The sequence below is a fragment of the Vicugna pacos genome, chromosome 25 (genome assembly GCF_048564905.1).
Source record: "Vicugna pacos chromosome 25, VicPac4, whole genome shotgun sequence".
Classification (NCBI taxonomy): domain Eukaryota; kingdom Metazoa; phylum Chordata; class Mammalia; order Artiodactyla; family Camelidae; genus Vicugna; species Vicugna pacos.
The window spans coordinates 29995198-30008934 of NC_133011.1; the positions used below are offsets into that span (position 1 = coordinate 29995198).

Sequence of the window (13737 nt, forward strand, 5' to 3'; positions counted from 1 at the left end):
AGGATGGCCTAAAAATGAGTATACTCATTCGTACTTTTCTAAAGGCACACCTTTTTTTTTCATTTTGTTAAAAAAAATGGTGATTCATACTATTGGTGATGTTGCTTACATAACCTTCAACATATTATGTTCTTTATAAAACCTTCAAACTTTTTCTTTCCTATGCTTGAGATGATACCTTTGAGGGACCATGAGAATCCCATGTGGCTTCAGATAAGAAGCACCCTCTCCACCAGGGACTGGGCTGTGGTCCACCAGGGGCGAACAGTGCTGAGAATGAGCAGCACGATATGGGCTTTTGCAGTAGAGAAGAATGGAGGTTGGCGATGTGGGAGACAGAGGGACACTGTTTTAGACAGAGTGGCCAGGGACTTGGACGAATCTAAGGTGTGAACCATGCAGATGTCTGGAGCAAGAGTATTCCTGGCAGAAAGGATGGTATGTGTAGGACAGCTGATGTGGGAGTGGGCGTGGCTGGATTAAGAGTTATCTCACAGTCTTAGAGGGCTGGGTGAGGCCAGTGTGGGACAACATATGTGACAACACCTAGAACAACCCCTGGAACTTACCAACCACTTAACAAATGGGAAAATGAGAGCTCCCCTCAACTGCTGACTTTTGACAAATTAAAATGATCCATATAGCTAGGTTATACAGAGCTCAGCTGAATTCTTCAGTGATTCACAAGCCCAGGGCTTCAGAATCTGATGGTGAATCCCTCAGCAGAGTTGGTTGTCCAAGTTCAGGATTGTGAAAAGGATTTCTGATTCTAAGAATCTGTAGCTTGTGTAGATTCTAAATAAAGCAAAATATGCCATTTGTCAGAGCTATCATTTAACGAGTCTTTCCTGTACTAGTCAGAGTAAGTAACAGTAGCCGCTGTAAGAAACAATCCCCTAAAATACGGTTTAACACAAAAATGTGTTCTTCTCACTTGCAGAATTCAATGTAGATGTTATTGGCCAGGTGACCTTCCTTCCCATGGTGATGCAAGAATCCAGCTCCTGCTCTTTTGTGATGCTGCCACCTTCAGTGCAGTCAATACGGAAAGATGACAGGAACAAAGCAGTGCCTGTGGACTCCAGGAACAGACATAGCACTTTTGTATGATTTCTGTTGTCCAGACCTCATCATATGGCCCCACTCAGCTGCAAAGGGCTGGGAAAATAATTTTCTTCAATATCCAGAAGAAAGTAAAATATTTGGTGAACACATAGGCACAGAGTTTAGAGGCATTTATCTCATTTACTATGTCTGTGAGGCAGGTGACGTCATTCCCATTTATTTCCTGGGAAGAAACCTGTAAAGAGGTGACAGATCCGATGAGTATCACACAGAGATTCCCACCCAGGTCTGTATGATGGGTGGTGTCCTTAATCACCGCCTAACAATGCCTTCTGAACAGCAAATAGGGACTGGGGTCGCAAAGGGGCTGGACAGAGTGGAGTTTGTTACCCGGGCCATCTTTCCGCCGTGCCCTTTAATAAGCTGGCAAATTTGAAAGTCACTTCCCATCTTGGCACGTCAACTTCCTCAGGAGAATGGGGACTTTTTGATCACTAAGTTCCCTAGCTCAAAAATTCATTTAACTTTATTGCTTTTACATTTTTTTCATAAGCACTTCATTTGGAGAACTACTTCGATGTCCCTTGTAATGGTCCTCACAGGGGCTAGAGGATATTGCAGGGAAAGCTCTGCTGGAATTATATCCGCACGGAATACTGAACCGTTCCTCGGTTCCCTTTATTTCTGTTCCCCTTGAAGAATTTCCCGTATGTTAGCAGACCCCACTGTCAAAGAGCAGCTGATTCCTGTTGGTTTAGGAATGAGTCCAGGGCGGCTTGTGTTCAATAACCCTGGTCTCTTTTCCGGAGCACCCTGGGGGTGGAACCTGCCAAATCGCTTTCACCCTAAACTCAGCGTGAAATGCGTCCGTCCAGGCTTCAGAGCAGCCCAGCTCATAAAACAGGAGATGGCGGAGGAACAGCGGACACTTGTGCTGCTCAGGAGCTCCGTGTGCCAAGAGCCCGCCCCTCCTGGCTCCCGTAGGAACGCTGAGGTTTTACAGGTTTAAAGTCAAGACTACAGCTATGGCCCACAGCCAGCTTCCTGAAATGGGGATGAAAGTCCCCATCAGAATTTCCTCCCCTTCTCTTCACCTTTTTTCTCTGTCTGGTTGGAGCAGTATCTGCTTTTTTTTTTTTTTTTTTGCCAGGAACAGGAGGCTGTTTTCTGTTCACAGGAATGAAGAACAGTGGCAAGAAATGATGTCAAACACGATAAAATTTTACCAGGACAAGATGGTGATTTTTGCAAGCTTATGACATGGGAAACCTGGGCCTGGGATGAATGAGGAATTTCCAGAATGTGGTTTTTGAAAGTTTTTCAGAATAAGTCAAGGGCTATAGGTGCTAAGGGAGGGAGGGAGAGAGATAATCACAACCAGCTGGTAAAGCACTGGCCAGCCACAACTTTCCCATAAGTCCCAGGGCAGTCTAACCCATTCATTCATTCATTCATTCTCTTTTATTGAGCACCTCTATCTGTATCAGAGATGGTGGTTGGTAATGGGACAATACCCACCCCCATAATTGGACTCTCCCCTTCTGCCCTTGCCCTCTAAGTCCTCAATCCATTTGCTTCCCATATAGAAGTCAGAATGGCCTTTAAAAACCATAAATCAAATAATATCACTCTTTTATTATATGTCTTCTACTAGCTTTCCATTGCATTTAGAAAAACAAAAACTCTTTACTGTGCTGCAAGGTCCAGCCCGATAGGGCCTGCCCTTGGGTCTATTTGCACTTAATCTAAAACTAACTCAGTCTCCCTGTTTCTTATCCAGTTCCGTCGCACTGGCCTCCAGTTCCCTGCACACACCACGCTCTTGCCTTAGCAGAACTTTTGCATTTTCTAGGCCTCCTACAAGATTGTTCCTGGCTCTTTCATTGCAGGCCTGGGTCTTTCTTTTCCTTTAGGTCTTCGTTTAAATTCCACTTCCTCTGAGAGCTGTTTTCTGATCACTCACGCTTAGTGGGTCATCTTTTCCCTTTATTCTCACTATATCGCCCGTTTGTCTTCCTGCCTGGAAGTGGTCACAATCTAGAATAGCTTGCTTTTCATTCGTTGACTGCCTCCCCTACTAAAATGTAAGCTGTTTTTCTTTTCACCAGTAAACAGAGCCATAAAAAAGGTCTAGCCGAAGCCCAGTCCCCAGGACTGTCCATATGGCGGGAAACAAAGATGTTCTAAGACAAGACCCACATACACGGTGATAAAGACCACGTCAGAGGGAAGCAGGGCACAAAGAGAGAAGTCCTGGGGCCTCCCAGACGCGGGGGTCAGGGCAGGCTTCACCGATAAGGTGAATTCTGAGCTGGACCTTGCATTTGACCTTGAAGTGGTTTATAGATGGGACATGTGGCATAGAGCTCTTGGGTGTGCTGAATAATGCCGGCTCTCGGTGCAGTTGATTACCATGTGAATAAGATGAAGGAGGGAGAGAGGGATTGGTAGGCAGCTGTGGCTAGATCGGAGAGTTTGGGATGGTGGAATGTGGAGAGAGTGCCAGCCACCTGAAATGTCTTGAATCTAGTGAAAAAGTACATTCTGCCCTCGGCCGATGCTTAGCAAAGGAGTGATGCCTCCACGGAGAAGTGTCTTCTTAGTGTGCTTTTGAAGGAGAAGAGTCCATTCAACTACACTCAGTTTTATTGCCCTCAGCCTGGTCCCCAATTACATCCTTCACACGACTTCAAGTCTATCTTGCGTCTGGGTTGGCTATGTTGGAGCAACTTGGACGAAAAGGATGAGAGAGAGAGAACATTATTATTTTATTTTTCATTAATGTCATTCAAATACCCCTTCTGTGGAAGGATCACACTGTTTGATTCGGGGCTGTTTAAAGTGACAGGATGGTGGCCTGTGCCTCTAGGAAGAAGCTGTTTCGCTGTCGCAGAATGGCCTTGAACGCATTGCAGATACAACGGTTCTGTGACCTGCAATGTGACTGTGGCGTCGCTCCTGCAGGATTTGCGTCTTCTCCACGCAGGAGGACCAGAGGCAGCAGAATGCGGTGAGTCTGTACCCAAATGGGAAACCGGAAGGTCAAAAGGGAGTTCACATGACTTTGTTTGGTGTTGCTTCTGATTAGTGCTAATTGGTATAATTCTGTTTTTTTTTTTTAAAGCCATTTAGTCAAACTAGTTTGTTCTTACAGTGGTAAGTGGAGAGACGCGTTAGGAAGAGCGAGGATGTGTGGCACAATGGTTAGGAGGGCGAATTTGGGTCAGACAGACCTTAGTTTGTCTCTTGCTTCCAGATTATATAATTTTGGTCCTGTTATATAACCTCTTTGAGCTCCGGTCTCTCCTCTGTTAAAGTGAAGAAATAATTCCTATCACAGAAGAGTGCTTAAAATGCTGAAGAGCTGATGCATGCACGGTGCTGAGTATTGTGTCTAGGATATACTGCACATCAATACAGGCTAGTGCACTATTATTATTGTTATTATTAGTTACTCCTGCTGCCACTAGAGTGATTTCTGCCTGTTTACTCGGCTATAAATGGTAGTCAAGTAGGATTCATATCTAATTCCTTTTTATCTCCCGCAGCAGCATGATGACTAGCACATAAGTGGCCCATGATAAATATTTATGAAATGGTTTTTAATTATTAATACATGATTTTGATTTATGGATAGTTTCTTAATGATTTTAATTCTCGTTAAATTATTTGTTCAAGAAACATTTGAGTAATTTCTCTCTCTTCTTGTGCTCTTTTTTCAGTGGATTTTAGCCAATCCCTTGGGAAGAGGGAAGAAGCGGAGAAATACTGTTTTGATAGGGTTGAGAATAGGGGCTTTGGGGCCAGGCGGAGCTGGATTAGAACACCTGCTCTGTGGCCTCCTGGACTCAAGTTTTTCACCTCGGAAAAGGGGCTAGTATGTGTAGTGATAATACTTGTGACAGTACACACCTCCTAGACTTGGGGTGCTAAGTGCTTAATCTATATTGTTTCACTGATTCTCATACACACCTTGAGGGGAAGGAGTTATGATCATCTGTAAAACCTCCTGTGGTGAACATGAGGCTCCCACCAGTGAGCGAGGATCCAGCCAGACGTGATGAGTGAGGCCGGTGGCTCATCGCAGCCACACAGCTGCTAAGTGGTTGGGCTGGGCTCCCAAGTTCACCCAACTGGTTCCCAAGCCTGTGCCATTTCCACTGGGCCTCAGAGCTTCCATCAGCGGTGCCTGGAGGGTGTTTTAGCATTTATGTGAACCCCTCCCTCTCTCTCAAAGCCATCTTCACCTCGCTGTTTGGGGGGCACACAGAATGAGTCAGCCAGTCACAAACCTGCTTCCAACCTGTCACCAAGGCCAAATTCCAGGTGGCTGAGACAAATGGTACACTTGACCAGGACACAACGGCGTGCCTGGGCCAGCCGGCCTGATGCTCAAGTCCTTGGAAGCAATCAGCCATTTGCTTATGAAAGAGCCAGCACTGCCTGCCCACCAGCTTCCTCGGGGGAAGTGGCTTGCTGTGGAATGGGTCTGAGGTCTGCAGAAAGCTACCTTGTCTCTTTTTTAACAGCTGATGGTGGAGCCTTGCTGAGAGGCCAGAGCTGAGTCATCTTTGACGCGAGCTGCTTTTGCGTCTGCTGCCAGCTGCCAGAGAGGCACTCTCCGCTTTTCTGATGCAAGGAACTGCAAGCTTCCATCTAGGACTCAGTGTCACCCTGCTGGCTGGCTCTGTCTGCACAGTTTAACAAACCGATTTAGCCTGGGGAAAGAGAGAGGGAGGAGGAGACTCTTTCAGCTCTGCGATGAAACCCGAGTCCTCCAGGTCACATGTCCAGAATGGCCAGGCAGAGGGAAGATGTCTCATTTGGAATCAGCCTCCCTGCCTTCTGACCTCGCTGCTGCTACTCAGAAGCTGGGGCTCGTGCCTCCAGGAAGAGGTCTGACTCCCTGCCCTAAGCCTCTGTTTATGCCTCTGTCAAATGATGACTGTTACTTCCTAACTCTCAAGGTTCTTGAGAGACCAACTTAGCTAATATAAAAGAGAGCCCGCCCCACCCCTGCCTGCCGCCCTCAGACGGCGTCGGGGTCCCCCGCGGCCCGCTTTCACGGGCCCGCAAACTGCTCCTTCCTCAGATGCTTTATTCCAGGGATGTGATTAATCATGTCTGTTGCTTCACGCCTGTCACCCCTACCAGAACAGGAGATCAGTCCCCGCCAGGACAGCATCAGCCTCGTCCTCCACTCCTGTTTGGCCGTCTAGCCAAGAGTCTGGCAGCAAGGGTAGTACTGAATTAATATTTGTTGAATGATTAAACTGCACATTGCTTGCACACATTCTTGATGGGTTTCCATCAGTCCCTTGCATTCAGTTTTACCCCTCCCCAAACCATACTAACTGGGGGTGATGGAGTGATCTTTGTCAGGTACAAACCCAACTTTTCACACCTCTCCGTAAAGCCCTGCCCTCCCCTTCCCAGCTAAGGAGCACCCCCGCTCCCCGGCCTCAGCCCCTGGTCTTTTGCAATTCAGGCGCTCGTCATCCCAGTGTATTGGGGTGACTCCAGGACACGACGTGGTTTACAGCATCTCTGTCTTTTCGCGTGACATTCACTCTGCCTGAAACATCCTCTCCTGCTTGGAAGTCTTCCTCATGCTTGCTCCTCGTGGAAAACTTCTGCACGTTTGCCTCCTCTGTGAAGCCATCCTTGACTCCAAGTAGAATCATGGGTCTCCTCTTTGTGTCCCCAGCTCTGTTCCACCCTTCACTTCCTAGTTGCCAGCTTCATTTAGGTTTCCTCTCAAAGACAGTAACCTCAAGGGGGGACCAGGGTGGGTGAGGATGGGAGGCAGTGGGAGGGGAGGAGGGTAGAAGTCATAATGTCACTGACGGAGAGGACCGAAAAGAAGAAGGCTGCAAGGACAAGCCCACACCAGAAACGGTGGCATCTCTAACCCAGGAGGATGCAGGGTGCCCTGCATCTGTCAGGCACCTGGAGTAGCAGCAACTGAAGATGCGCTCAGAAACAGACCGCACGCCAGATGAGCGTGTGTGCGCCAGCGTTCCCGCACCGAGGCCTGGCACGCGGCCCAGAGACAGGCGCCGACCCAAATCAGGCTTGAATTCCCTCTTTAAGCAAACAGCAGGGCAGGGGACAGAGGCACCTACTAATTTTGAGTGGATCAATGCCTTCTCTGCTGGAGACGGCCTGAAGTGGGTCAGAATGAAGCTGAGCCCCCTTGCTGAATCAGCTGGCCCTTGTGGTGCTGGATGGGTGCAATTAGGGTTTTGCCTCTGACTTTGGAGAACTGGTTATTTGGCCCATGCTGTCTGATGGGACACGGGGCGTTTTGACATAGAAAGTAGAAATTAATGGTGTGGTAGACAGAATGTAGGCCTTGCAGTCCAACAGATCTGGGTTTTCCTACTGAGTGGCCAGGGATAATCACTTAACTCTCTGAGCCTCAGCTTACCCTTCTGTGAAATGGAGATAATTCTAGTACCTGCCAATTATCGCCACTGTTTTAGGGTGGAAATAATTGTCTGGTGAGTGGCGTCAGGTGATTATTCTAAAAACCCATTTGAGTAAGGGCTAGAAGCCTTCAGAGAAAGAACTCCACTGATATACATGCTGGACTTTATTCACAGAGAGGAATGAAGGGGGCAGTTGGGAGAGGCAATAGAAACTAAATTTCAAAGGTAAACCATTGATCTCCTGGGGAAAGTTTCCGATGCATCAGTAGCAAGGTCTAGTGAGATGGATTTAGTAACTCAGCCCAAGGTTGGGAGAGGACTGGGTCTTGATGCCGGCTGTAGTGCCATGATGGCAATGCTTCAGCAACCCTGAGGTAGGATGCTTGCATCTGGGGAGAAGATTAAACGGTTGCAACTCACCCTCAGATTCTGAGCAATGCTGCCTTGGGGTCCCCTTTGAAAAGAGGAACACAAGAGTAAGAAACATTTTCTCACTGTGACCCAGGAGTCTGGAGCCGAGGGTGAGCTCAGTCTGAGCAGTAGTTATGGAGTGAGCCATGTGACGTGGTGGCCCGAGTGGGAGCACTGAGGGTGGCTTCTTCAAAAGTATCAGACAGGCATGGAAGTCGGAATTAGGGACTCCCAGACGGCCAAAAGTCTCAGGAGAGAGCCTTGATGATAGAAATAAGGTCATAAACTTAGAAAAGTAAAAGCAACTGAGCCAGCAAAATATGAGTTTAAACTTGAGTCCCTTGGTGGGTGGAATCTGGAGACATCTGGTTAACAAAAACGTAATAAGAAAATAATCCTGAATTGTGAATTTCTTAACCTTGCAAGACGTTTATTTGCTGGATCAAAATCTGTTCAAAGCAGTGGTTTGAAAACTCTTCCTTTCAGAGAATGCCTGATCTTTCCACGCCCCCTATAACTCCAGCTGCACGTTTTGCATATTTTGTTTCTCTGAGGGTAACAATTGGTCTGTGAAACTGGGCAGATGATGGCTGCATGGTTCCCCAGAAAGTTGGGAAATAGCTCAGGAAACTGTTACAGAACAAGGCATAGTTACTGTAGAAAGACAGAACACTCACCGACCAGAACAGACCCAGATGAAAGGTTGGCTTTGCAGTCCTTCGTTCTGACTCATGCCTCCCTCCCCAGGGGAGCCCTGGGCCAGGCTGACATTTCTACTCCCGCCCCAGGCCCTGTCTGTGCTGCAGAGTCTGTCCCAACTCCCTACCCTGGATATTGCCCTCACCTTCATGTTACCGCAGAGCTTCTCCTGGATGGTCCTATAGTTTCTGTTCTCCTTGCGGAAGAAGGGGCAGTGCGCTTTGGGAGTAAAACCTAGAGATTAGTAATGAACTTTCTTAGTGCTGTGATTTACTGACTCCATGACTTGGGGACAGCCGTAAAAATTTTCAAACCTTGCGTCTTTCATCTGCAGAATAAGAATGATAAACGAATCTCGCCCACAGGGATGTTGAGGAGACGGATGTTAAAATGCTCTGTAATCTCATTTGGGTGTTCTTGGGTTGATGGCTTCATTATCTGCTCATCAGCCCACACTGAAATGGTCTTGTTTAGAACTAAGCACAACCATCGAAGTTGGACCGCCAATCACACTTGAATTTATATCCTGCCGGGGAGGTCATCGTCGAGTAGAAAATGTCTTGTGCTAGGTTGAAAAGGACTGAAAAACTCCACGATACTGAGGAACATAAACAAGAAAGACGAACATGCTTCGTGATGTTTGGACTTGTGTGGTCTTTCTCAGTACCTACCAGGGACTACCAAAGGAAGAGAAAAAGTAAGGAGCCATTTACTTCTTTCCAAAGCGTGTTCACAATCATTATCTGCTTTGAGCTTCAGCATAACTCTGTGAAGTAGGAACGGCAGACATATTAATGTTATCCTCAGTTTACAAGTGAGGGCACTGAGTCTTAGAGAAGTTCTGTGTTTAATGTTCCGCTTGCTTAATATACAAACTCTGGGGCATGAGAGCACTTTTCAGTAGAACATGGTTGATCTGTCTTTTGTCTCCTGATTTTTACTATATTGGGACTTGCGTAGGGTTGGAGGAAGCTCTTCATGTTTTCTAAAATAACAAGTATGTCCTATGGAAGCAAAAATGTTTTCCATTTAATCCTCATGACAACCCTTCAAAGAAGTGATTACCGTCTCCATTTTATTGATGATAAAAAGTGAGGTTCAGCAAGACTCAGTAACTGTGCCTTGTTATTCAGCAAGTAAGTGGCAAAGCCAGGATTTGAACTCAGCTCTTTTGTGTCAGAATCCTGTGCCCCTTCCTCCCAGTGGGCCTCCTCTGTGTCCAGTATGTCATGTCAACAGAGTACTGTTGCATATCTAAAATGACCTTCAAGAAATAATTCTTTTTCCTAAAATGACAAAGTTCTTCCTCAGCAGAAAGAGATTTCACTTACTGGCAAGTCACATATCCACTGGCATTTCTCTTTGCTCTGTTAACTTAGCTCTTGCAAAAAAAAAAAAGGTTACAATCAGCAATTTTGCCACAAGAGTGGAACTGACACCCTTAGCCAGCTGTGACCGAATAATCCATTATTCACATAGCACACTGGCTCCGTCACTGCTCCCCGCTTTGCTCGCCTGGGAGGGACTCCCATTTCCACCGGTCCCTTCAGGATGGTCTCCGATTGTGACCACACAGAGGAAGCCCACTGGATTAGTTACACTTAACAACATCCCTACACTCACGTTAGGTTTAGAAAGACAATCCTTCCCATTTCAACATTATATGAAGCATCTTTTTTGTTGCTGTTATAAAGACATCTCTCACTGTGATCCCAAACTGGAGCAGTCCGTAGTGCAGTTTTCAGCAATATGTGAGCAAGGAATGGTCAGAGGAGAAATCTCTGCAAGGGAACAATGGGAGTGTTTTAAATTCCGACAGTTGTGGCCGAGGCGACTTGATTCCAGCACTTGTGTAGGGACCACAGAGAGGGGAGAAGAAGGGGGGAATATTCTGAATGACATTAAGTATGGGAGCTGTTATTTTCCTGTCTCAAGCAATGGAGATGGACAAAACCTCCTTTTGGAGACTCAAGCAAAAAACCAGCCCGTTTCCTGAGTATGTAATGCTTTTTGTAACGTTCTGAGTTTGAGCCTTCCACAAGTGCTGTCCTCTAATTTCTCAGCACTCCTTCCCTAAAGAAGGGTTTCCTGTGGATTACATAGGTGACACAATTTGATTAAGGTCCCCCAGCTAATACACGGAAAAGCCTGGAATCTTTACCAAGACTTCCAACTCTCAGCCCAGTGCTCGTGGCACTACACATGTTGCATTCACGGACACTCACAGAAATGTCGCAGGAGACATAATGCAGAAGGTATTAACAGAACCCATTGACATTGGAGGGCAGCAGTGTCCTGGGCATTCGTAGGAGCTGTGCAGGTCAGTGCTGTTAGTCATCAACATAATAGGAGCTGGAATATTAAAAATAAAGTCTGTTTAGTTCAAGGCAAAAGACCTTTAATCTGAATGGCGGAGTGGTGAATGATCGCTGAGAGGCAGGCTGAGAACTCTCTAAAGTAATCCACCAAGGAAGGAAGTGGTCCTATATACATGGATGTGGGCTGAGCCTGATACGGATGGAGAAACCAATCAAAGGAGAGCCTGGTGACAGCCTTGAGGGGTCCAGAATAGGAACAAAGTGAGAAATTACTGCAGTAATGGCTGGCTGAAAACTTTGGTAAAGCCAAGTGAAGAGGGCTGAGAGAGATAAAACTATAACTGGGCTTCATTTATTCATTTAAAAACTGTTTCTTTAGCTCTAAATGTGTGCCAGATTCACAGATACCAAACAAGAACTCAAAACCAAAAGTCCTTGTCCTTACTGCATGCAAAATCCAGGTGTGTGGTTGAGTCCATTTAAGTATTTAGGTCTCAGTTTATGTATAACTTTTTATAACTTTACATACGTATGTAAATATGGATATTTGTATATAATGTATATGTATGTATACACATTGTATAATTAAGTGTGTGTGTGAGGGGGCCGGGGGAGAAAGTGGTGATCTCTCTCAATGAACCCTTTTCTTATGCTTTTAAACCCTGAGTTAGACAATTCATTGAGATATTATTGAGAGGAAGAATCTGGATTAGAGTTTCAACCATCACATTCATTCACCTTTTGGTCTCCCCACCCAGGACATTTCTTCTTTGGATATGGCTTCCCTTACACAGCTTTTCAAGATGGCAGGGTCGTCAGCCCCCGCGTGGCTGCTTGCTTCAGCGGGTTAAAGGTCAACGTTGAGCCTAGCTTGGAAGTTTCAGGACCTGGGTGGGTCTGCACCCCTATCGCTTGTTTGATAAGCACAGCAGAGTTCAGGGAAAGGGAATGTGAGTGGATCCCAACGGGAATTGATTTTCGGTCTTGAAAGACAACATAGCAACCTAGCTCAGAATGTTCCAAAGTTCTGGAGTCAGATAATTGTGGGTTCAAGCCTGGTTCAGCTACTTCTTTGTTTAGCAATTAGTAAATCACTTGTCTTTCGGAGCCCAGTATTCTAATTAAGGATGAGTGAATAACAGTATTCTCTTTTAACATGGCAGTGGAGAATAAATTAACTTATATGTATAGAGCAGATAATATAGTATCTCATCCATAAGAGGCATTAATGAGTTACACTTTTGTTTGTCCCTCATCTATCTGTCTATCTATCTACCTGTCTATCTATCCATCCATTTGTCAATCTGTCTAGCAAACAGTTAAGCGTACTTGGTCAAAGTTAATCTGCTGCCTTTTCCAGATCTTGGAGCAATGAACAAAGAAGTCTTTAGTTGACAGATTACTACAATGATTATTGATCCATAAAGTTTGACGATGATAAGTGCAAGCAGATAACGACAGGACAGAATTATATTTATTGCTGAGGACTTATGTACTTAACATTTTTAAATTAAACATCGAATTTCTACAACATGTATTATTTAACACAGCATATATTTTGAACTTAATGGAATTCACAAAAGCATTTAAAAGAATTGTGTGCACCTTCTAGATTCATTATATTAAAAAAAACTGCTTAACATTTCCAAAATCTTGTTTACTTATAAATAACTGTTTATTGATCTCTCAAGAGTTTGATCATTAGCCTTATTAAATTTTGCCTTATAAAAGGATAATATTGTTCATCGTGATCACAATAAAATATATCAAAAGTATAGAAGATGGGCTTAATTACGACTAGCTACTACTGACGTCATTTGGAACGCTGTGTACAAGTGGTTGCTATTGTTTTTCATTGATCAGCCCTATTACTCTTGTTGTCTTCTTGATCTGTATCCCATGGTATCGCCGTCACTCACATTCACATTGCCATATGTTCTTCTCCAGTTATATCTTTTAATTTTTGCCTACCTGTACATCCAGTTTATTTGGCAACCTATTGAATACCTACTGTATAGGTTCATTCATTTGTTCATTCATTCATTCAACATCTATTGGGAGTTTAATACATCACAGGCATTAAATTAGGTTCTGGGGACACAATGTAAACTAAGACACAATCTTCATCTTAAAGAAGCTTAAAATACAATGTGAATGGGTGAGGAGGCTGTATAAACATTCAGAAAATAGAACATAGTTGGCATAGAAAAGAACTGTGATCTATGGAACATTTTGGAGGGCCAATTAACCTGAAGTCTGGGAAGGCTTCCTGGAAGAAATGACACATAAACTGAAAGTTTTAAGATAAAACAGATTAACACCAGATGAAATTTGAGGATTGACATTTTAGGCAGAGGGAATAGCAAGTGCAAATACCTTGGAGCAGAAGAAACAACAGCAATTTGAGAAACAAAAGGTAGTCCAAAGCAGGTGAATTAGATATTGGGATATAAAGATGAATCAGACAAGCATTTCTGCCGAGTATTGTTTCATCTGCTGTAAAGGAGAAAAATATATCAGAGGATCAGAAGGAAATGTGTTAAGCCACTGTATTAATATGTACTGAGTCTTAGGGGGAGTGAAGAAGAGAGTGACTCGATCTGCCTGGCAGTATCAGGGAAGGCATCATTGAGGAGGTGACTTCGTTCCTCCACTTGATCATAAGCTCCTGAAAGTCTACCAGGTCTTTTTAAAATTTTACATTATTCATTTTGCCCAATAAGTGTGTGCCCAATAGGTGTGTTGGATAAGTCTCTGGCTTAATGTTATTTGTTGCAATGAACCCTGAAAGGCTGGAGCAAAAGCTTGTGAGA

The 13737-nt window shown here is 44.9% G+C and overlaps 1 long non-coding RNA gene across 2 annotated transcripts; it reads right to left on the reverse strand.

The window, feature by feature from the left end:
* Positions 1-1156: 1156 nt before the first annotated feature.
* LOC140689209 (uncharacterized) lies at positions 1157-13406 on the reverse strand. Of its 2 annotated transcripts, none has more exons than XR_012064093.1 (3): positions 13301-13406; positions 10832-10958; positions 1157-1300 (listed from the first exon to the last, which is right to left on the reverse strand). It is a non-coding gene; the product is annotated as an uncharacterized lncRNA (long non-coding RNA). The 2 variants fall into 2 exon arrangements; XR_012064092.1 differs by lacking the exon at positions 1157-1300 and adding an exon at positions 10294-10387.
* Between the last annotated feature and the right edge of the window lie 331 nt (positions 13407-13737).